Consider the following 26,203-nt stretch of genomic DNA (forward strand, 5'->3'; position numbering starts at 1 on the left):
AACCACTACAATTTCCATGGTTCACACGGTGGAAATTGTAAATACTAATGAAATTATCCAATTGTTGTAGACTCGAGTTAGTGTAGTTGATAATTATTCTTATCAAAACAAATTGAGAAAGTGATTGAAGGTGGTTAGACTTGAAGACTCTTGCTACATTTAATACTAGGAGTGAAGATGAAATTTAACTAAGTTTTTCAAAAATCACTCATGATGGAAGAGCATTCTCACATCCAAAACTATCCAAGTTTTTTGGAGACAAAGCTCCAAAGGGTGTTTATATATGGAGAATAAATTCTAATTCTTTATTTTAAATAATGCAAATTTCTTTTAATTATCATAGAAATCATGAGAGATTTATGCACTGATTCTAGGGATAACTTGAGTGATTTTAACATTTAGAAAACTTGATTGGAGTGCTTTATGGAGTGATTTTAGGATCTAAAAAAATATTATTTTTATTGTAAGCCTACAAGAAATAAGAGAAGAGAGTTGAAATGTGAAATCAAGCCATAGAGAGGAACCAGAGTTGTGTGTCTATATGTACATATTTGATTAATGAAACAAATTTGATACATTTATTGTGTTTATGAATTGTCACTATGTATGTATGTGGTCAGTAGAAGAATTATAGCATGTGGAAAATATGTAATTAGAAGAGTTTCAACATCTGTGTAAAATCTTAAACTAATGATGCATTAGTGTATTTATCTATCATGCAAAGCCATAGATATTGTGTAAGGATTAGAGGCAATTCGGGATTTAACATAATACAAGTGTATGGGAACCTTCCAGAAGTAGAGCAGTTAGAACTTGCAAGAAAACTAAATTTTACTACATCAACTCGCATTGTCATTCATAACTATAACTTCCCAAAATTAAATTGAATCCAATGACTAAATCGATAACTTCCCAACATTAAATTAAATACAATGATTAAATAGTTGCATCTAATTAGTTCATAAGAATGATCACTAATACTTTATCTTTAACCATTAAATCTTTTAACTAAAACAAGACACTCTAAATTTTAATTCCTCATAGCTTATGTATACTCAACATTGTTTGTTAATAATTATGAATACTCAAAATTGTTTGTTAATAATTAAAACTATTTGTGTAATCACTAATCTCTAAATCTTTGTGCATGGAAGTTGTTGAGGAATATCATTGAGGTAGAGACAATGTCACTCTTATACACATTAAGTCCTTATCAGAAATCATGTGATAGAGAGTCATATTAATTTGAGGTGTGTTATATTTTGGATGTTTTAGCTTGAATTTGGTAATGCGATTCTTGGTGAAATCATGGTTTTTTCTTATTAAATGTGTCTTTTTGGTCATGGTTTTTTCTTATTAAATGTGTCTTTTTGGATTCATAAATAGATTCAATGTCATTCGATCTTAAACTTCTAATTTAAACAAATATCTACAAAATTTTAACTTCTAATTTAAACAAATATTAATAAATTTTTAGGGAGAGGAAAATATCACTGAAAATAAGTCAAAACTTAGAGGAGTTAAAATAGAGTTTTTGTTTTTTATTTTTTTGGCAAAAAGATGCCCTACAAACTAATATGCGAAGATGTTGTATGGGCATGTTATATGAAACATAAGATTAAAAAAACTAATAATAAAACATATGGTTGGCTCAATTGGAAAAATTAAAAAAAATAATAAATAAATTCCATTTAATTTGCTAGAGTGTAATTTAGTTTTTATTAACAAAATTACAAACACTTTAATTTCCAGAATAAATTATAATATAAATGGTCCATATTCTTAACATGTTATTATAGAACATATTATTTGACTCATAGTTATGCAACCAAGTATGGAGAGATGTTGTGATTGCACTTAGACTAAGTGACAATAACAATAATGATGATCATGGGTAAACTGAAAAAGTAATAAAATAAATAAATCTATTCATTTCAGTTTATAATATTTTAATTTTGTTTTGATTAATATATCCATGGAACTATCTTGAATCTTACTTTAAGAGTGTCCAAAGGGAACAAATCTCTCAAGAACCTTTTATTGAATGGAAAACTTGAGGAAATATTTACACCTATAGAAATTTAATTCCCCTCAACATTTAATAAATTTAATATTGTAACACCCCCAATTACTGTAAATATTTTGTTATTTACTTTTACCTCACAAGACTTGGTAAATTTTGAATTGAGTGAAAAAAATTACTTAAAAAGTTTAATGCTTACAATTTTTATTTTAATTTATTTTAAAAAAGATGTGACATCTTGGAATTCACTAGAAAAGAAATTAGATGAAAATTTTCATTTACCAGATGGTTAGAGGAAATTTTCATCATTTACCAGACATTTAGAGGACAATTACTTCCTCTCTCCCTAGAGATAAAACATCTAAGTGAGGTGGGAAAAGAAGCCAAGGAAAGTAGGAGAGAAATCGAGAGGCAACTTGGAGGAAAAAGTGAAGAAAATTGAAAACCTTGAACATGATGTTGTCAAGGTAGTTATGGTATTGGTATTATTAAGTTGGATTGAGAGCTAGTGGAATCCCTAAGACATGTTATTATTTAATTGGAATTAGGGCTAGTGGAATAACTGGACTAGAGCTAGTGGAATCCGGGAATCCCTAAGATAGACTTGTGAGTCTATGTGTTCTTGGTTGGATTGGGTAGTTTTGATGCAAGAGAACATACCTTGTTAGTTCATTGTCCATCTGTGTGTTCTCGGTTGGATTCGATAGTTTTGATGCAAGAGAACATACCTTGTTAGTTCATTGTCCATCTATGTGTTCTTGGTTGGATTGGGTAGTTTTGATGATGTGTGTTCTTGGTTGGATTGGGTAGTTTTGATGCAAGAGAACATACCTTGTTAGTTCATTGTCCTTCTGTGTGTTCTAGGTTGGATTGAGTAGTTTTGATGATGTGTGTTCTTGGTTGGATTGGATACTTTTGATGCAAGAGAACATACCTCGTTAGTTCATTGTCCATCTACTACTCTAGAATTAAAATGAATCTGTGTTCTTGGTTGGATTTGTTGGATTGGATATTTTTGATGCAAGAGAACATACCTTGTTAGTTCATTGTCCATCTACTACTCTAAAATTGAAAAGGCTCTTGGTTGGATTTGTTGGATTGGATATTTTTGATGCAAGAGAACATACCTTGTTAGTTCATTGTCCATCTACTACTCTAGACTTGAAAAGGCCCGAGGGCATAATTAGTTGTGAATACCATTCTCATTGGTTGGGATGCAAGAGAACATACCTTGTTAGTTCATTGTCTATCTACTATTCTGGAATTGAAAAAGCTAGGGGGGAGAATTAGTTGTGAATACCATTCTCATTGGTTGGGAAGAGTGGTATTTCTCCTAACTGAATTCCCTGATGCTGAACCTATTCAAATAAGTATATATATATATATATATATATATATATATATATATATATATTTAAAACTCCTAGTATTTTATGTAATCGTAAAGAATGAGTATTTTCTGTGAATGGAATGACAGTTTGCTATAGAATACATGTTTACTGTTTCATTCGATAGTAGTAGTAAGGTACCGGTTCCTATAAAGGAAAGAAAATGAAAGGTAGTAACCTTGTGGTATTTATTAGGGAACACATTTTCTATTTTTTGTGAACAAGAGAGTTCTTATAAGTCTTTAGGAGTTTTTATGAAGTTTGGAGGAGGAGAAATAATTATAAACCTGCAGAAGAACCATGACTGTAACTGACACAACAAGAGAGTTCCTATAAGTCTTTATGAAGTTTGGAGAAGCAGAAATAATTATAAACCTGCAGAAGGACCATGACTGTAACTGATACTAGTAAAAGATTGGATGGACAATAAAGGAAATCTTGATGTCGTAGAGGAAACCGCAAACCCACCGAAGTAATAATAAAATACGGATGGTGAGATTTGGTTAACCAAGCGACTGACTGAAGCTCGTCAATGGAGCAGTCTGGATCTCTATATTTCTAAATACTTAAAGCACTTTGAAGAGTGATTGGAAGCTCCTAAGAATTTAGGTCCCACTTACCCAGCGAGTACTAATAAATAAGGCTGATAAATGCATTAAGAACCTAAAATGGGAATGATGTGCAATAACTTATACATGAACAGTTACTAGGAAATACCATCACTTAAGTCACGAATTTAATGTAAATACAAAGAAGAAAGTACTGCAATAAAACTGAATGTACATATACTGGAAGTGTATTACCCATAAGCAATTGATATAAGGTGAATTATTTAGACAAAAACAGTGGCTGGAGCTCCGGTTAGACATAAGGTCAAACCAGTGATCCAACAGTCGAATGCACAGTCTAAGTCTAGATGAAACTATTCGATAATAATGTTCTCATTTTTCAACAATATCCCAATGAGACATGTAAACAAAGACATCATTCCACCATAAAGGTAATTGTATTCACAAGCTATATGGCCTAATTAACAAAGTATCAGGAGTTGATTTGCAACTTGAAACCCGAAGGTACTTGTTCCAAATTTGTAAGTCATCTACCCATGAAGATAAACCTGACCTGCAGAGACAATATGAAGGAAGGGAATTTTAGTACAAGCCATAATGAAGCAGGATATAGGGTTTCCTTAAATGGCCAAATTTTATAGTGTTTCCTTAGCTATGGTCTCAGTCATTCAGAAATTGACCTCCCTGCATATTCTTCAGGAGATGTAATAGTTACGGTGTGGATTCTATGAGATAATTTGCAAATGAAAAATAAGAAATATTTAGATACATGTTAGCTGGTGAGTTTATCAGATTGCGGTCAGAACAGAATGAAGCCATGCCGCAACAGAATACCCTTCCTCCTCGATCTATAAAGAGTAATTTAATGCTGGTAAAATCCAAATAAAATCGTATTAAATCTGTCTTAAATAATTTTCCATTAGCGATGGTACAATTGGTTACCTGGTGCCTTTGTGTGTAGCCGATATACCTCTGTAAATCTGGATTAGGGTTTGAGTCCATCGCAAAGCCATGCCCGACAGAGCAAGGATCACAAATGAGTCGGTGAATCGCCAGAGGGGGCGGGGTAGTTACCCCAAACTAATCCACGATGCATAGCGATCATCGAATCTGACCCTAATATCCAACGGTGGATCCATTGCCAATTGTCCTTGGTAAATGATGTTAAATACCCTCGGAATAATCTAGAACCCACCCTTAAAACAGATCGAATTAATGAAATATCATAACAAGAGGCTTAAAATTATATAAACACATGTAAGTTACATTATTTCCCAGGCCTAAGGTCAATGCTTATCTTGTCAATATTATAATAGCATTGCACAAGGGTACAACCTCCATCACCGAATGGTAAACTTAAGAAAAATATAACATACCACGAGCAGTAATATCTATATGATAAATACAAGCTTCATGAATTAAATGTGATGAACCTTAAGAGAGTATATATCTATATATATATATGGGGAATAGATGCTACAAATAATAAAATGAATTTAGACTAATCTTGATCAAATTCATATAAATAAAACAACTTTATAGATTAAATTTAAATATAAACAATTTAATTATATTATTCAATAAATTATTCCTTATATTTCTTCCTTACTTATTCTAAGGATTACCTCTTTATCTTCTTTAAATTTATGTTTCTTCTTTTCCTAGGGTGACTATTAACTTTTCTAACTTAAATTAAATGTTATTTTATAATTCTTCTTTTCTTGGTGTGATTATTGACTTTGTACTATTTTCAAATGATATTTTGTTAGATGTGTTTGTTCATAAATCTAATGATAATCATTCGATCCTCTTACAAAAGTGGGACATTTATCTTAAGAAGTTATATGACTCTCTGAACACCATGGACAACATCATTAGCACTCCTATTAAAGACGATATATTTTCTCTTGAGGACGTTGAGTCTAGGATTAATAAGCACGCTAGCGGGAAAGCTAAATATATTATAGGATACCAAGATGAGATCTTAAAGCTGGGACAGTCTTTCCTCATTCCTCATCTCCACAAGATTCTCAATATGGTTGTAAAGCACGACTTCCCTAAACCTTGGTCGCAAAGCCCTATTGTTCCTATATTTAAAAATGGGGACAAAATTGTTCCCTCTAACTACAAGACCATTATGATTAGCCACATCTTAGCCAAGCTTTATGGTCTCATTTTGGATAAGAAGATTAGCCATTGGCTTGAAAGCCATGGTAAAAGAGCTAAAGGGCAAGTTGGTTTTAGGAGATACCACTCGACTATCGACCATCTTGTCACTCTCAGGATCATTGTTGAGGAATGTTGCAATAGTAAAGTTGATCTCTTTTGTTGCTTTGTGGATTTTAGAAAATCCTTTGACATTGTTCCTTGGGATAAGATTTGGAAAAGACTTGATGAGATAATGATTCCCCTTGAGTTTAAGATTTATGCAATCCACCTCTACGAGACGGTTGTTTCTAAGATTAAGACCAACAAACGCTGGTCTCAATATATTAAATGCAATATAGGGGTTAAGCAAGGGTGTCTCCTTTCTGCTACCATTTTTGGTATTCACATCAATAATTTAGAGGAGTGTTTAGAAATCACGGGGTGCAAGGTGACCGAGCTTGCTGGTATTATCATTACACTTCTCCTCTACGTTGATGATATCATTCTTCTTTCTAGAAGCCATGAGGAACTCGACAAGCAACTTAAGACTCTTCACGAGTATTTCTCCAAAATGGGTATGATGGTTAATATCAACAAGACTAGAATCATGATAATTAAATGCTAAAATATCACCCATGGAAATTTTGTCTATGATAACAATTGCTTGGAATGTGTCTCTTCTTATAAATATTTGGGTATTGACATTCCTTATCACCTCAACTGGAATTACAAAAATAAGAAAAGGATTATTGGAGATTCGAAAGCTTATTATGATCTTGGAAAAAATTGTAAGGCCATCGATCTCTATCTTTGGAGTAAAAAAAAGGTTCCTCTTTGAGACACTCATCACACTTGTTGTCATATACGGTTGCATTATATCCAGAGAATCATGGAGAAAGATTGAGATGATTCAAAATCAATTCATAACCTACAATCTCAACATCAAGGGAAATCCCCCTATCCTATCCTCCTGATCGAAGCTAGCCTCTCCCCTATTGAAAGCAGGGCTATGCTTAAGTATCTAATAGATAAGAAGAAGATTTACAACGTGGACTCCAAGAGACTTCCTAAAATTGCTTCTAACATTAGTGAAAACCCCCACCTTCGCCTCAAGCGTGGGTGGCATAAGGATGTCCAGTCTTGGCTCAACCATTTGGGGAAAAATGCAGAGATCATCTTGGGAAGCAAGGATAGTGTCAAATATACTTTCACCTCCAAATTTAAGAAGACTCTATGGGATGATAAGGATTTGGAGGGTAAAACCAAGCTAAGATATTATAAGGAGGTGATCAACCCCACCCTTGAGAACCAGAATTATCTTTCTATTTTGACCATCTCGAAGAAAAAGATGAACATCGTTAAGATTAGAACTAGTTATCATGAGCTGCGAAGTGAAATCGGGTGGTGGTCTACTCCCAAGGCTCCCCGGGACAATAGAATTTGTCAGCTTTGCGATACCAAAAGGGTGGGGGACGAAAAGTACTTTCTTTTAGACTATCTGGCCCTCACTCACATCTGCTCTTATTTCCCTAACATCTGTCATGTTGTACCTCTGAGATAGTAGTTGGTCAAGCTACCAATGCTAGAGCATCTAAAATAATTGTTTTGGGGGTTTTTGGTTTTAATTTTGGAAGACCAATGAAAGAAGGCAGATGTAGGATTGAAGTAATTAATCCTTTGGGATATATTAATTACTTCAACAGAGGGCTACTATAAGACTTTACACAGTGATATAGATCAAAATAGTGGTGAGTAGAAGACAACAAAAATATGATTATCACAGTTTCCATACTGTAAAACAGAACAATCATAAGTTGGAAAACCTTCTGAATTACATTCAAAAGATTCAAGGTAGTATACTTAAGCTTACACAAGATGCTGAAGATTTATGATTAGAGGGGATTTAGAGGCACAAACAGTTGCATTAATCCATTCTATTAATAGATGATCAATTCAGGAGCTTATAGGAATCAATTGATACTCTAATTGTTCCTACCTAGATATATCTGCAAGTCATAAACATATGAAGAAATAACACAATGATTGATAACTGGAAAAACTTACAGGATAATACAAAACTGTGTAAAACGAGATTTAGAATCCTCTGTTTTGTATTAAGGCCCCAGAAACACTAAGTACAACAAGTATCTACAAAAGCTTCCCAAAGGTGACTTCCAGGTTCAAAGTGGAACCAACAGTCACAACTTTACAACAATGCTATGAATCTTCAACTCTGAACCCATAACATCTCTAAAAGAGAGTTATTTATAAAATTATAAAACTACAAATGTCTAAAACAGTTTAATATTTATTCAAGGAAAGGAAAAGATCTTCTTGGCAAGAAGATAGGGGCAACTCTTGAACTGATTCTCGATGTCCCCTTTCATTTAGGCTGTGCTGGCTTCATTGGTTGATATTTTCCCCCTTTATGCTGATATATGGTTTGAATCCTTCGCGTTGGCAGATTTGCTTCATTTTAACCTTTATCTGATGCTGCTTTAAACTCTATATATCCTTTTTGACCTTTACTGTGCTCCTTTTAACCCCTACTATGCATTTGAGGTTTTTACTGTGTTTTTCACAGTAAATTGCTTCATTTGGTCTTCACACTGTCACACAAGCTTTTTGTTTTTAAACCTGGAACAACAGTCTTCTTACTTGCAAAATCTAGAAATTATTAAGAAAAAATAAGTGGTAGAGGGTCTTAAATGGCTCCGCTGAGCTTGATAGGCTATCGGAAAGAGTCCGGGGTGTATCGGAGGTGAAAATGATAGCTTTAATGGCTGCAGAGGAATTATTGGGGCTGCGTTGTGTTAAAACAGGCAAACAGAGCAAATGATGTTTAAAATGCGTTAAAAGGAGAAACAGTCTTGCTTTTGGCTATCTAGTGAAAAAATGAACAGTGGCGGAAAGAGAGAGTATGGAGGGATTAATCTAGGCGGGAATGGTTTAATCATTGTTAAAAACATGATTTAGCAGTTAAATAATGCTTTCGGGTCATTCATGCCTTTAGATCGAAAAATCAATTTTACACAGGAAATCTTTAAAAAAAACCAATATGTGGACTTGAAAATTTATGAATTGTGGCGGATATCGGCATCGGGTCCGGGTGAGCCATATCAGCTATCGCAATTGGAGTAGGCAGGGAGTAGGTTCATTGCAAAGGACCGTGATAGGGTCCGGATGCAATATAGTAGTAAACTGGAATATATGTATGGTCGGGTCCCGGCCCCTTATCGCATATTGGTGATCGCAATGGCGGAGGGTTGTGCTATAAGCGGGACTGTGCGATGGGAGCAGATGCGATGTGGGAATAAATTGTGGTATATATAGCGTTGGGTCCGGGCGGATATCGCTCATCACAATCGAAGTTTGCAGTGGGTAGGCTCATTACAAAGGACCGCGATAGGGGCCGGACGCGATATATCATTGAACTGTATTATATGTTGGGTCGGGTTCGGGCCTCTTATCGCATATCGGCGATCACAGTGGGAAAAGGATTATGGCTTTGGTGGGGAGCTGCGATGAGGCGGATGCGATGTGGCATTAACTGCAATATATATGTGGGTCAGGTTCGTATCCCTATCACAGTCGAGAATCGCACGAGGCAGAGGTTTATCGCTTTAACGGGACTGCAAAGGAGGGGTAGACATGATATTACAATAGATTGCGATATATATATATGCATCAGGTCCAGGTTTCCCTTCGTATATAGCAATTGGTGTTCGCACTGCGGGGGGGTGCATTCATATGGAAGACTTGCGATGTGATATTGTTTGAATACATAGTTTTATAATAAAACTATGGTATATACATTGTTTTAAAAGGCCTGTAGTCCCACCGATATGCAATGCAATATAATTATGAAATACATAGTTTCTAAGAAACTTAAGGGTTTCAGGCTATTTTAATAAGGGAATTAATATATACAGGAAAGGGATTATTCAAGGATTTAATACATAAGTCAATGTTAATATGAAATATAGCGGAAAAGAGGGATAACACTAAGTATTATGTTTTCTATGGCTTTTTTTGCTTTCATATATGCATAATACTTAGAGTAAAGGTATTTTGATGAGTTTTTCGAATAAAAAGGGAATTTACATAGTAAAAAGGTTTTTACTTTTCCTAGGCAAAAAAGATTTTGACCATAGGAAAAGGGATTTTTAGTGGAAAATGAATGAATATGGATATATGAAGGGGAAATTCGTAAATGTATGAATAAATGGAGATGAATGGGAAGTTAATTAATCAATATGTAGACCTTCATTTGCCTTGTATAATTTCCTTATGAGCATAGAAATATGATTTAATATTCTATTTAATCAGAACCAAAAAATGCTACAACATTGGCTCCATCTAGGGACTGCTTTCTCATGTAGAATGCAGAGAACTAGTAGACTAGTCGCCTTTAGTATTGGGCATGGAATCATACCATAAAACCACCAACCACTGGTTCTCCATATTATGTAAAATATAACCAATCCCCATGGATTAATGTTGTCATTTCAATACTCTACTACCGCACACTGCAACCTACACCTGTAAAAAGTAACCATTTGCCTGCACTTATTTGGATATTCTTTCACACTGAAATCTGAAACTTGAAAACTCCTGAAGTGAAACAACTAACAATGTAAGCGGAAATAAGCACAAGAGTGCCCAATTCACCGGCTATGGAGTTAATTAGCTAATCCCTTGGAAGTCATTTCACTCAACCAAACCAAACTTGATATTGCAATCTTGAAATATAATTGAAACAATTGTAGATCCATTGTGCCCTGAAACTGAAAGTAGCTCATCACTTCCACACCACTATCTAACTGAACTAAAAAACTTTACATTATTAGGTGTAATATTTTTTCCAATGTAACCAAGTGTGGAGTGGATTTATTGACAAACCAAGTTGCCAATAGCTAAAAATCTGAAGAATATATGCAATATGAACATGAAATCCCATGGAAAACTTATACTCACAAGTGTACTTTAAAAGTTGCATCCTCTGTAGACATTTTAGATTTCTGACCATGGCTGAGAGGAAAAGACATATACTATTGATTTCAAGTATCCATGAACCTTGCATAGCAGTAAAGGCAGCTGAAATTTCAAAACAAGAGTGGGATCGGTAATCCAGTGGAATCGCCATCCAACAAAGTGGAGTCGCCAAGTGAAAATAATGCAACCAATACAAATGCCTATTCCTTGTTCACCAACAAGAAATAGATCTAAACTTTATCGTTCCCCGGAGAAAGATCTTTGTTACTTCGCTCCCCGGCAATGGCGCCATTCTGATGTTGTACCTCTGAGATAGTAGTTGGTCAAGCTACCAATGCCAGAGCATCTAAAATAATTGTTTTGGGGGTTTTTGGTTTTAATTTTGGAAGACCAATGAAAGAAGGCAGATGTAGGATTGAAGTAATTAATCCTTTGGGATATATTAATTACTTCAGCAGAGGGCTGCTATAAGACTTTACACAGTGATATAGATCAAAATAGTGGTGAGTAGAAGACAACAAAAATATGATTATCACAGTTTCCATACTGTAAAACAGAACAATCATAAGTTGGAAAACCTTCTGAATTACATTCAAAAGATTCAAGGCAATATACTTAAGCTTACACAAGATGTTGATGATTTATGATTAGAGGGGATTTAGAGGCACAGACAGTTGCATTAATCCATTCTATTAATAGATGATCAATTCAGGAGCTTATAGGAATCAATTGATACTCTAATTGTTCCTACCTAGATATCTCTGCAAGTCATAAGCATATGAAGAAATAACACAATGATTGATAACTAGAAAAACTTACAGGATAACACAAAACTGTGTAAAACCAGATTCAGAATCCTCTGTTTTGTATTAAGGCCCCAGAAAGACTGAGTACAACAAGTATCTACAAAAGCTTCCTTCAAAGGTGACTTCCAGGTTCAAAGTGGAACCAACAGTCACAACTTTACAGCAATGCTATGAATCTTCAACTCTAAACCCATAACATCTCTAAAAGAGAGTTATTTATAAAATGATAAAACTACAAATATCTAAAATTGTTTAAGATTTATTCAAGGAAAGGAAAAGATCTTCTTGGAAAGAAGATAGGGGCAGCTCTTGAACTGATTCTTGCTATCCCCTTTTATTTAGGTTGTGCTGGCTTCATTGGTTGATATTTTGCCCCTTTATGTTGATATATGGTTTGAATCCTTCGTGTTGGCAGATTTGCTTCATTTTAACCTTTATCTGATGCTGCTTTAAACTCTGTATATCCTTTTTGACCTTTATTGTGCTCCTTTTAACCCTTACTATGCATTTGAGGTTTTTACTGTGTTTTTCACAGTAAATCGCTTCATTTGGTCTTCAAACTGTCACACATGCTTTTTGTTTTAAAACCTGGAACAACAGTCTTCTTACCTGGAAAATCTAGAAATTATTAAGAAAAATCAAGTGGCAGAGGGTCTTTAATGGCTCAACTGAGCTTGATAGGCTATCAGAAGGAGTTTGGGGCATATCGGAGGTGAAAATGATAGCTTTAATGGCTGCAGAGGAATTATTGGGGCTGTGCTATGTTAAAACAGGCAAACAGAGCAAATGGTGTTTAAAATGCGTTAAAAGGAGAAATAGTCTTGCTTTTGAATATTAGGTGAAAAAAATGAACAGTGGCGGAAAGAGAGAGTACGGAGGGGTTAATCTAGGTGGGAATGGCTTAATCATTGTTAAAAACATGATTTAGCAGTTAAATAATGCTTTTGGGTCATTCCTGCATTTAAATCGAAAAAAACGATTTTACACAGGAAATCTTAAAAAAAAACCAATATGTGGACTTGAAAATTTATGAATTGTGGTGGATATCGGCATCAGGTCCGGGTGAGCCATATCGGCTATCGCAATCGGAGTAGGCAAGGAGTAGGTTCATTACAAAGGACCGCGATATGGGCCGGATGCGATATAGCAGTAAACTGGAATATATGTATGGTCGGGTCTGGGCCCCTTATCGCATATCGACGATCGCAATGGCGGAGGGTTGTGCTATAAGCGGGACTGCGCGATGGGAGCGGATGCGATGTGGGAATAAATTGCGGCATATATAGCGTCGGGTCCGGGCGGATATCGCTCATCGCAATTGGAGTTTACAGTGGGTAGGCTCATTACAAAGGACTGCGATAGGGGTTGGACACGATATATCATTGAACGATATTATATGTTGGGTTGGGTCCGGGCCTCTTATCTCATATCGGCGATCGCAGTGGGCAAAGGGTTATGGTTTCAGTGGGGATTTGCGATGAGGCGGATGTGATGTGGCATTAACTGCAATATATATATGGGTCAGGTCTGTATCCCTATCGCAGTCGGGAATTGCAAGAGGTGAAGGTTTATCGTTTTAACGGGACTACAAAGGAGGGGCAGACGTGATATTACAATAGATTGTGATATATATATATATGCATTGGGTCCGGGTTTCCCTTCCTATATCGCAATCGGGGTTCGCACTGCGGGGGGGTGCATTCATATGGAAGACTTGCGATGCGATATTGTTTGAATACATAGTTTTATAATAAAACTATGGTATTTGCATTGTTTTAAAAGGTTTGCGGTCCCGCCGATATGCGATGCGATATAATTATGAAATACATAGTTTCTAATGAAACTTAAGGGTTTTGGGCTATTTTAATAAGGGAATTAATATATATGGGAAATGGATTATTCAAGGATTTAATACATAAAACAATGTTAATATGAAATATAGCGGAAAAGAGGGATAACACTAAGTATTATGTTTTCTATGGGTTTTTTTGCTTTCATATATGCATAATACTTAGGGTAAAGGTATTTTGATGAGTTTTTCGAATAAAAAGGGAATTTACATAGTAAAAAGGTTTTTACTTTTCCTATGCAAAAATGATTTTTACCATAGGAAAAGGGATTTTTAGTGGAAAATGAATGAATATGGATATATGAAGGGGAAATTAGTAAATATATGAGTAAATGGAGATGAATGGGAAGTTAGTTAATCGATCTGTGGACCTTCATTTTCCTTGTATAATTGCCTTATGAGCATAGAAACATGATTAAATATTCTATTTAATCAGAACCAAAAAATGCTACATGTCACACTTACAATCTTCTTGACATGTTAAGTCAACCCAACTATTGTGATCTTGGTGTGCTTCTTCCCTTTTTTTTGAGCATAGAAATAAGATTATAAAGAATTACAATTAGATTCTTCTTCTTCTTAATGTCTGGTAGACTGCATTGGTCTTAGTGGACATTAATCATCATCATCATCATTTTTATTATTAAATTGACAATAGTAATTAAATTTAACTAATCAAATATCTTTTAAATTATTGTTTTACTTGATTTATTATAATTTATGTTGTAATGTTAATGAAACTATTTCTCTATTAAAAATTAGAATTATCGAAAAAATATTATTTATATTGAAATAACAATGAATTTATTTTTATTTAAAAATCAAAATTCTCAAAAAAATTAATAATAATAAAAAATTAATTTAATTTGTAATGTCCAATCTAATTAATAGAGAAATGGTCCTTTTTTTGGTATTTGTTTAGAGTTCATTTGATAACAAATCTAGTAGAGAATTTTAAGAATCAGAAGTTTAAACTATGTAATTTTCAAAGGTAAGGTGCCCTTAAGGGTGCTGAATTCATTTATTCATTTAATAACACATTTTAAACAACAAGAAATCACAATTTCACCTGAAATTGTATTGTTGAATTCGATGAAAAAACTAGTTTACCTATTAATTAGAAAAATAAATAAATAAAATAAATAAGTAACTTAATGAGTTAGTTAAATCGATAATTGAATTGTGATTGTGAGAAGTTAATTAAATAGATAAATTTAAATAAGTTAATTGTGATTATTTACCTAGCACGTGATTTTATTGAAGGAAATCTTATTTTGTGCATAATTTCATTTATTAAGGAACTTTAAAGTGTTATTTCGTAATGAATCATGGGGGTTATACTTTTTCCTTTATCTCTTGAATTGTGCCCTAATTGGCCCAGTGCTCACTATGGTGAATCCATTTCTTGTAGGAAAACCCTCGTTTTTTGACTAGAAATTAGCTACAAGATGATTTCAAGATCATTTCACCTTAAAATTATATCTTTATTGGAATTTTCCTCTCTTTTATTCACCTAGGTTGACTTGGAATTGCAACCTACCTCTCTAATAAATCCTTTTTTTACTAAAATAACATTACCTATAATCCAACAAACCCAAAAAACAACTTGCTATAGCAAGGAATCATCATCCATAAATATTCATCCTAATACCTAAGGTTTTTGTATGTATATGTAGGGTTTCTATTATGGTGCTAATTTTTATATCTCTAACTTTGTGATTTGCTACAATATTAAACCAATTGTTTCTTTAAGTGATGTATATTTATTATCTTTAAAACTTAGAAAACCTAACATTTCACTTAACATCCTAACAATATTTTCTATGGAGAAACATGGAATTGTGGAAGTCGAAGATTATGAACTTGGTATCCCTAAATTTTCAGATAAAACTATTTTTCCCGTTGGGCATGGAATCCCCCCAAGGTATGTTTTGGGGCTTAAAGCCCAAGTTTTAACTAAGTCCATTGTAAAGACTCCGTGATTATGGGCGCGGAGTGCAAAGTTATAGTAGAGCCATAGGGTTGTCCGCCCTTGTTTTTGTAATGTAATGTTGGTTTGAAAGATCTACCCATGGTCCGTGAAACATGGAATTGTATAAATAGAGCGAGGCTCTAAGTGTAGGAAAAGAGTGAATAGAAGAATCTGATGAAATAGAAGAAATAGAAGCATTGAGTCGAAGTGTAAGTCATGTCTTTGGGTCGTAGAATAGGAGAAGGCTATGCAGTTGAGTGCGCAGAGGCCTAGTAGTCCACAGCTGAGGGCGCGGATCCCTGCAGCTGAGTGCGTAGAGTAGATCGAGTCTCTAACCATTGGAAGCATTAATAAAGAGAAGGTTTACCATATTTCTGTGTATCTTTTCCTGTTTTATGTATTATTGGGTATAAATTGCAATTTTACTATTTATTTATTGCGCGAACTCATATGAATGTGCTGAATAATTAAACACAAGGCATCCGTTTACGCGAAGATAACTAACTGGTATAAGAAGATAAGGAAGATATCAAGTGCGACTTGGGGAAATAGCACAGATCGCTACTTTAGTAGCGTGGAAGCCCCACAACCCCTGGTTAGGGTTGCGTGAAGGCGAAGATATTAGGGTGCAAAGGCCAGGGAAGTGTGCAAAGTAACCTGCGCGAAGGGACTCATAGTTGGATCAAATAAACCCCTCAAACATCTCAAGGGTGCGAGAACCTGGTTCCAACACCCCCCCATACTACTTCGGGTGAGACCTCAGTTCGCGCTCCACAGTATGTTGCCGAAACAGCCAGTAGTACAGGGATTTGCTTAGCTAATTAACTTCGAACTTGGGTCAGGCCCCTACAAGCCAACAAATGGTTCCATTGCCGAGACTAGAATCTGCATAGATATGTTTGATGTCGTATCACTGAAATCCAACTAAGAAAGAGATCGAATATTGGCTAGATAGGAAGATTCACGAGTTCGCAGTGCAGGAGAACAGGAATCTGCGACTATCAAAAGAAGAGTGGTTAGACTGCTACCTGTACACAGAGATCCACGAAATTTTCTTCGCATATTTTTCTATTGAGCTATATGAGTGGATCGTGAAGCTAGCAGATAGCAAAGGAAGATGCAAGCTCGACAGACCTATTGTGTGGACCCCAGAGTTGGTGCGCAGATTGGAAACATAGGAGGATAAGATCGCACACGTTGTTTATCATTGTCTTGATTGGATTATAGAAGGATTCATCACTGAATTCATGGTAGATACTTCAGTTAGCTATAGTGAAGTAGAATGACGCTTCCTCAAAGGACCGCGGGGTAAGTACGTTAAGTCTCTAAACACTTGGATTAAAATGCTACTGTGTGAAAACTGGATTATGCAAATACATTGATGTTTGGGTCTATGCGAAGTGGGATAATTTACAGAAACGAAGGTAGTACAGAACTAGAAACTAGCCCCTTGATTTCACCTCCCCAAGGGGACGAGGAAGAGCTTGCGAAGGTCTCACCAAGAAGTGCGATCAATTTGATAAGGCGAAGGATTCCGCGCATACCACCCCCACCCACATTGCCGCTAATTTCACCATCTTCACCCCCATCTTCGCCCATACCACCTCCGCCACCATCGCGAGTTAATATGACGAGCGCGATAAAGTTGCTGGTGTTCAAGGGAGTAGGAAATGAAGATCCAGACCAGTTTTGGTTCATGATAAAAGATGTATGGGAAGCGCAGGGAGTCACAGATGACAATTTAAAGAAAGAAATGTTGGTCAGTGCTCTGCAGGATCATGTGCTGACTTGGTATATTAAGAATTCAATTGACAATCCGAATGAAGGGATCACAGATATCTAAACTGCGCTAAAGAGAGAATTTAACAGGCCGAAGTCAGTGGCGCAGTCGATCATTGGGTTCAAGGAGATCACAATGCTACCAGGCGAGACTCCTTGGCAGTTGGCTCAGAGACTGAAGTGAACAATTCACGAAGATAATATGACTTTGACAAATGGAAAACACCATGAATGGTTTGTAGCATTGCTAATGTCGCATTTAAGCAACACGTTGTCACAACAGAGGCTAACAACTCAGGCCGAGGCCTTGGAGATCACGATGAGGCTGCATGAAACCCCGATACAGGATCCTAACCTCGAAGTTCAGTAGATCCACACGTAGTTAAAAAACTTGTGCCTTGAGATGCAGAGTTTGAAACAAGATAGGACAGCTCGCCCGGAAGTGTGCGATGAGGTATGGTGTGTTAAATGTAAGGGTCAGGGTCATGACAAGGACCACTACCTAGTGTTCGTAAATTACCTCATGGGAGGAGGACCAATGCTGTTGAGACCAGAGGCACAAGCAGAACCTAGCGTAGCACCTGCATTGTGGTGTGCGATTTGTCAAATAGGTGGAAAGCATGCTACAAACAATTGCCATCTGTTGCAGAAGTAAACAAAATTCACAACAATTGTTTTGTAATTTCTGTAGATCAGTGGGACATGATGAGCGTACCTGTATAAGTTATGAACTGATGATGGATAGGACTCCCACCTAAAGAGTCTAGGCCGAAACGCAGCCCCTTGACCAAAACCCAGTGATGGCGCAAATCGGATTTCAGGGGTGCGGATGAGGCCAAGGTGGAGGAGGACCTGAAAGAGGTCGCGGATAGCTGATATGTTACAACTACAGAGGGCCAATACATTATGCCCGCTATTGTACAAATCCGACGTGTCCATCATGCTTGTATTGTACATTGTTTGATCATGATACGGAGGATTGTCCCATGCTGAAAGCGCGATTGCGCGACAAGGGAGCGCTCCAACCTCCCCCGACTTAGAACCTGCAAATGATGAGGTCTGAGCCGCGCGAGGTAGACCCTTATGTAAAAATACTGCTCCAAAGTGGATTTACGACAGGGGATGACAAATGCAAGCAGCCTGAAGATAGTACTTGGGTTCACAAGGCTTCGACGAAAGAACCAGAGTTTGATTTGGAATGCGCTAAGGAAACCTTCATGGAAGCAAGGAAGAGCTTCGTTGATGCCTCCACTTCAGGAAGAAAAGACAGACTGGAGCCAGAAATGGACCCATCAATGCTCACAACATTCCTGGAAACATGCATGAAGTTGTTGCGCGACAACAAGGCTATAAAGGGACTGCAGGAACTCATAAATAGATGTGTTGGGACCGCGCCAGGAGAACCGCACGTAGTCTAGAATATTGGGAAGCACACGATGAGGACGAGAAGAGAAATGAGGTTGACCGCGCATATTGGGGAATATGAGATGGACCAAGTGATTCTAGATCTAGGATCAGACTCGAACATTCTTCCGAAGCAGACATGGGAGCGCATGGGAAGGCCTATGCTGCAATGGTCTCCTATCCAACCGTGAATGGAGAACAAACAAAATATCCTATCGATGGGAAGATTGCAGGGAATCACCGTAGATATCAAAGGGGCAAGTGCGCTGGCAGAGTTTGAAGAGATAGAGATTGTTGATGATGGAAATGCCTACCCTATGTTATTAGGGATAGATTGGGCCACTGACATGAATGGGGTGATAAATTTGAAGAAGCACAAGATGATTTTTGAGAAAAAGTCCATGTGCGTAGTCGTACCGTTGGACCCGGCAGAAGGATCGTGCTACACAGAGCCAGTGCACGACTATGAAAGCGACGATGACTTGGACTACATCTACAAGATAACCACGGGAGAGCAAGACTAGATGAATCCCATTGTGGATGGACGAATCTCATGGGAGCGCGAAAGCTCCTGTATGTCGGATTTAGACGAAGAGATAGAGCGATGGTAGAACTGGTTACCTCGACTGTAACATGATGACAAGATCGTTGCATTGCGTATCAACGGAGGTAAGGTATCTTCCTACGTATGATGGGTTGAGCGAGGTAGATGATTTCCTGAACAGATTCGAAAGGGAGGTGCCAGAACAACAACATTTCGAGGCTTTGAAATGGGTACTATGCGCTACGCCCACGAGGTGGTGGGGCACGCACCAAGGAAGCTTTGAGGACTAGCGCGAATGCAAGAGAATGATGCACATACGGTTTGGGAAGCCACAAATGTGATTAACAGACATGATTGTCGGACGGAATGATCCGTGCACGCACCTATCCATATGGATACAGGTATATCTTAAAAAACCTACGCGGAGGCACATAGACTTCGCGGTAGGAGATACGGCCAGGAAGCATGTGTGGGCAAGGGAATTGCATGAACGACCCCTCTGATTGGAATGGGGGAGTATGGAAAGAATGACTGCGCAGAAGGTTATCCACACAAAAGCCTTCAACGAAGTGTGCGAAGCGCTGAACAAGGTATATGATGCACAACGGACTGAATGGGACATGCGCGTACCAGCAGTTCTGTGGGCTTATAGGACCACGTGAAAGAGATTGATGGAACAAACGCCTCCGACGCTGGAGTATGGCACGAACCCTGTAATCCCCATAGAATATAAAATGCCTAGTCAGCGCATAGCCACACCGATAGATATGATGGCTCGCCAAGCCTTGGAAGAAGGGATCGCGCAGCGGGACGAAACAGAATGCTTGGGACTTGAGGAAGAAATCAGACGGGGTGATTTTAGGCTCCAAGAATTGATGAAAGAAAGGGTGTGATTAAGGGAGAAAAGCACTCTGGTGGAAGTGGAAGTCAAGAAGCTTGAGGAAAAAATAAAGAAGGATTTTCTCAATAAGGAAACTAGGGTGATAAAACAGGATGCACACGATCACGTTGACGAATTTGGGGACTATCGCCAAGAGTTGATCAACTTGATGCCTTGGATTGGACCGCATATTACTAAATGGATCACCCATGGTGGCATGCTACAGATGATAAAGTGTGCGACATAGCTAGTAACAATAAAAGGTGGATGTTTTCCAGGAAAAGTGACGGATGACTAGTTGGAACCTTATACAGGTGGTGCGACCACCTGACTAGCCGTGGGAAGTATAGTCTTAGCGCTCCAGGTAGTTGAAAGGAGGTGCGGGACTATAAACTACTCTACCCGGGAGCTGTGCGATGTTCGAGCTATGCGCAAGAGCAAAGTGTCAGAAGGTCTGCGACCGCGCAAGTGGGGCTGCACTGCCACGCGAGTTGGCTCGAAAGTGATCGTTGTGGTCACTATTCACGATGTGATGCTTGAAATGAGACCAAATGGAGTGGGCGACAGGCATTTAAGACGCGTATTATGGGCAAGATTTGGGGAAATATGCCTCCAAGGGAGCATTAATGGACCGGATTTGGGGGGAACGGTCAAATTCAAATTCAAAAGACGCTATAAATTACAAAGGGCTGCCCAGCAAACAACACTTGGTCATTTCCGAATTGAGTTGTTGTATGCCTTGCGTATTTTGAGCCGAGACCTGTTTTCCCTATGCAGAGCATTGATTGAGCCCCCGATTGAGCGATTAAGATATTTCTGGATGAGAAAAATGGCAACGTCTGAAGAAGCTAGGGAAATTGTAGAGAGGACTGTCAAAGAGGCTGTGCAGGTCTTGACTATGGAAGATGCCCCTGAAGGCGCCGGGATTGTGGCGGAAATCTTTAAATCACCATGCACGCTGAGGCCTTCATCATTACAACAACAATTGAAGGCAAGCTCGCGCAAATGTAGGGGACACAAGAACAAATCCAGGGAAGCAGTTCTGACACTGTAGTCTCAGAACAACATGTACAGGAGATCTAGCAGGCAGTTGCTCAATGCGTTGTGGACCTTGTAGTTGCTTGAGCAGAGTTGGAGGGTCTCCGCACGAAGATCTCTGCACCGACAGAGTGACTTGAGGGCGAGTTACAATGTTTGTGTTGGGGGCCTGTTGGGCGTGGAATCCCCCCAAGGCATGTTTTGGGGCTTCAAGCCCAAGTTTTGACTAAGTCCATTGTAAAGAATCCACAATTTGTGGGCGTGGAGCGTGAAGTCATAGTAGAGTCATAGGGTTTTCCACCCTTGTTTTTGTAATGTAATGTCAGTTTGAAAGATCTACCCATGGTCCATGGACCATGGAATTGTATAAATAGAGCGAGGCTCTAAGTGTAGGAAAACAGCGAATAGAAGAATCCGATGGAATAGAAGGAATAGAAGCATTGAGCTGAAGCGTAAGTAGTGTCTTTGGGTCGTAGAGTAGGAGAAGGCTCTGCAGCTGAGTGTGCAGAGGCCTAGTTGTCTGCAGCTGAGTGCGCAGACCCCTGCAGCTGAATGTGCAAGGCAGGTCGAGTCTGTAACCGTTGGAAGCATTAATAAAGAGAAGGTTTACCATATTTTTGTGTATCTTTTCCTGTTTTATGTATTATTGGGTATGAATTTCAATTTTATTGTTTATTTACTGCGTGAACTCATATGAATGTGCTGAATAAGTAAACATAAGGAATCCATTTACGCGAAGATAACTAACTGGTATAAGAAGATAAGGAAGATCTCGAGTGTGATTGGGGACTAGTACAGATCGTTGCTCCAGCAGCGCGGAAGCCCTAGAGCCCTTGGTTAGGGATGCTTGAAGACGAAGATATCAAGGCGTGAAGACCAGGGAAGTGCGCGAAGTAACCTGCATGAAGGGACTCATAGTTGGATCAAATCAACCCCTCAGACAACTCAAGGGTGTGGAAACCTGGTTCCAGCACCGCCCCATACTACTTCAGGTGAGACCTTAGTCTGCGCTCCACGGAATGTTGCCGAAAGGGCCAGTAGTATAGGGATTTGTTTGGCTAATTAACTCCGAACCTGGGTCAGGCCCCTATAAGCCAACATTTCCCAAAACCCAATTTTTATTTAAAAAATAGTTCCCCATTTTGCATGTCACGCTATTCTCTATAATTGATATATGTTTTTTAGTCATTATGAAGGAAACTTGAATCCAAAGATTACCATTTTGAGAGATAACAAAGGAGGGAAACCATTAGTTGTAAGGAGTATTGTACAATGCAAGTAAGCTGAAACAATGACATATATTAGTAGAATGAACAACTCCCATTAATAGAGACCCAAAAGAATGCTAAGCCAAGTGAAGATTAGTAAGCAAAGAATTTGAAGTCCTGCTAAATGAAAGGGATATGCCTCCCAATATCCTCACTAATGTACCTATTAGAGGTTATACAAAGAGAAAAGCACCTGGTTGGAAGGAGTATTTCATGTTTTAGGCTAGAAGTAATAGAAGACCAAAGAATATCTCCAGAGTTCAACTGAAGCCCATAGAATTAGTACATGAATAAACACATACCTCCATAATTGTTATCTTATACTTTAAAGTTACTGGAGAAATTAGACAAGGATATGGTCTAGCCAGTGGAACATTGTTAGTTTCATAGTACAATGAACTCACTCTTATCACTAGAGGAGGATAAATCAGTTCTTTCCCAAGACATAGAAAAAGACGATGACATCATAGAGAACTTTCCACATGGAAGATTTAAGTGACTACATCATCTTATAGCTCTATGTGGCATGCCTTGAATATTTCATGATGTTCTCAACTGAAGATCGACTTAGACCATAACAGTTGTCAACTTGTTTCTAAGAGTCTCAAAACTATTTTCTTTTATTCAATTTATAAATTATGGTTATTTGAAAAGTTGTAATTGACTTGCTTAGAAGCTCAACAATAACAGATTCTAGTTATTAAACTCTTCTTATAAATTTTTAAAACTCTCAGTAGAAGAATTTAACATTTTTAGAATTCTAGTTATGAATTCTAGAATCTAGGTGGAGTACTTTTGATCTTTTATTGATTTCATTGGAAATTAGAGTAAGATATTGGTACTTATGTACTTACTATTGTTATATTTACAATAAATGAAAGGCCATTATTGAAACTATATGATTACATGCATCTTGTTCTTATTTCTAACTATTCTTGAACAACCAATGTATATGAGTGCTTTGTGGGATGTATACTTATATGATAGGGATTGTTAGATGGTTTCTCTCACATACTTGTTGTTTCAATTTATGTACTTTTATTTATGAGCACTTGTTATATCTAAATGTAAATTATTCTTCATTTTTTTTAGCAAGTTGAACATCCATCATTGTCTTCTATTATAGGTAATTGTTTCCTTGCCTTTGCATCTTTGTTCTTAATGTCTCATTTACTTCATGATTTGCTTCTACCATTCATTGTTAGCTAGCTTACAATTTTTCCATCTTTGTGGACTAGATAAATTTAGGTTAGAATTTTCATACCTTGTTGTAACCATCGTTGAAATCTCACAACATTATCAAAACTAAGAATGGTTACTTGGCCATAATCTATATGGTTATCTTATCTCAAATAATGTGAAGTCTAATTGGGACCTTATATTGGAGAGAACCCTCCACTATTGTTGGGACAATTTTCCCATTTTATGTCTGGCTAATAGAAGCTATGCCAATATACCATATTTTAAACCCACGAGGCCCAACTTAGGGAGAAAAGGTGCTTCCTTAAATCCCAACGTAAGGGAGAAAACTCCCTTATTTTTTAAACCTCTAAGTGGGAGGAGTCATAAGGGTATGGTTCAACCCTTTTTATAAAAACAACATATCCAAGCTCCTTCACAATGTGTGCACATGTATATGCCCAAGACTTAGGCCGAACCACCATGGCCAAGACTATAAATATAGTCTTACAATCATGACTATGGATTGGAGGTGTTACAATGCAAGGCATTTTATTTTTATATCACAGTCTTGATTCCTAACTCATAGCCTTTCCTCTATTTTGTAAGCTCCTCCCAATGCTCTAGTGATGAAGGGTTATGACTTTGGTCTCCACTCTTTATTGCTATGCACAAGCTCCACTTGTCGAGGACATGTCGATTTTCTTCTACTTCCACTGTTGATCCCTTCAACCATTGTGTGCTTTATGTCACCACCTTTACATGGCAACCCAACTTGACGTCAATATGACTTATTGAAAGATGTGCACAGAAAATTAACTCAGGAGACAAACTCTGAGTAACGGAGTTTCTCCCGTCAAATGTCATCCTCAGCCTTTTTAAATAGTTATCAATGTATAAGCCCCTTGTTGGTCTCTTCATCCAATAAACACGCTCCACATCATCCCAACTTCTCACATGTTGGTTGGTATTCCATTTTCATTCGACCCTTTCAAATAATGCATAAAGGCTTAACCTCTAGGATGAATAAGTGTTCCCTTGTAGTCTCAGTTATGCTCCATGCTTGCCCGACTCCCATATGATTGGGCGACCTCACACATCATCCCAATTTTTCCTATCTTGTGGTTCTCTTATCCTTATGAGATAGAACCTCAGGACCGACATTATCAAGTGATGTACTTTTCTCAGACATAACTCAAATTATGTTTCTAAAAGTTGTCTACTGATGGACTCTCGTTGGAGCTTAAAAGAAACTATATTTTGGTCACTGTTAGGATATTTCAACACATAGGAAATAATTAAGTATAGCTTGTTCTAGTGTATATTTAGGTAAAGTGTGTTTCTTTAGTATGTACTTTTTGTAACTTACAATCGGGCAGTCACGATATGTTCTAGACATGAAGTGATCTAACGGCTCATTCTCTCCTCGATACTACCGACACTTGATCCATGGCTTAACACCTGACTGGTCCATAATCTCTATTTAAGAGCATGGAGGGTCATTTTTTAGGTGACCATTCATGAGAGAAGATTATTTAAAATTTCTTTCTTTTACATTAATAAATTGCCTTGAGTGATCGCGTTGGGTTAGGTGGTGGACTATTTCCATCTTTGAGGGTCTTAACAATGTCAAGAATACTAGTGTACTGATAGGTGATCTATTTGTGAACAATGTACTTTGGTGTTCTATCTAAGGAAATTACCCTGTAAATTCCTACATGGTATTAGAGCTATTTGAGGGCCGCATATGTTGGTGATCCAAATCTAAAGTCGGTACAACTGCATTCGACTGTCATTTCCTAGATCTATTGATTCTGACTTCTTTTGGGCTAAGAGGAATGCTCTATTTTTTAGGAGCATTTGTTCCAGTGAGGAACCCCTTTCATTTCACGTGAAAAGGTTTCCAGTAGCCCTACCTATGTCATTTCTAAAATCTAGAGGTATATAGTCTTTATTTGCAGTTATAGTTATTTATCTCTCTGTTTATTTCGGTTTATAGTCCTTTGTATTTTTTTAATTATCGGATCTATACCTTTCACTTCCGCGTATGCTCTTTTCCCCGCGACTCTGTGTGATCTAGGAAAACCAAAAACAAAAAGAAACGATTTTTCTCATGCGTATGCTCTTTTCCGCCGCGCCTTAGTGTGATCTTGAAAAATTAGAAACATTGAGGAAAATATCTAGTTTTCGGCCAAATTTAATTTTAAGCTGAAATGCTTAGATACTTTTTGCTTGTTCTTTTGGTTTGTGTGGTTGTTTTTTTGTTTTACAGGGAAAAAGGGGTTTTTCAAGTAAGCACGCACTCCAAAGCTTCAATGTGAAAATAAAATAAAATCAAACATGCTTCCTCCTTTCAAAAAA

At 37.3% G+C, this 26,203-nt stretch overlaps 1 long non-coding RNA gene across 1 annotated transcript; it reads right to left on the minus strand.

The window, feature by feature from the left end:
- Positions 1-4,191: 4,191 nt before the first annotated feature.
- Positions 4,192-5,169, minus strand: LOC149198150 (uncharacterized). The gene is made up of 2 exons (XR_016254253.1): positions 4,923-5,169; positions 4,192-4,533 (listed from the first exon to the last, which is right to left on the minus strand). It is a non-coding gene; the product is annotated as an uncharacterized LOC149198150 (long non-coding RNA).
- Positions 5,170-26,203: the final 21,034 nt, after the last annotated feature.

The sequence above is a fragment of the Pinus tabuliformis genome, chromosome 2_2 (genome assembly GCF_031772625.1).
Source record: "Pinus tabuliformis cultivar Carrire ecotype Pingquan chromosome 2_2, CPIR1, whole genome shotgun sequence".
NCBI classification, from domain to species: Eukaryota; Viridiplantae; Streptophyta; class Pinopsida; order Pinales; family Pinaceae; genus Pinus; species Pinus tabuliformis.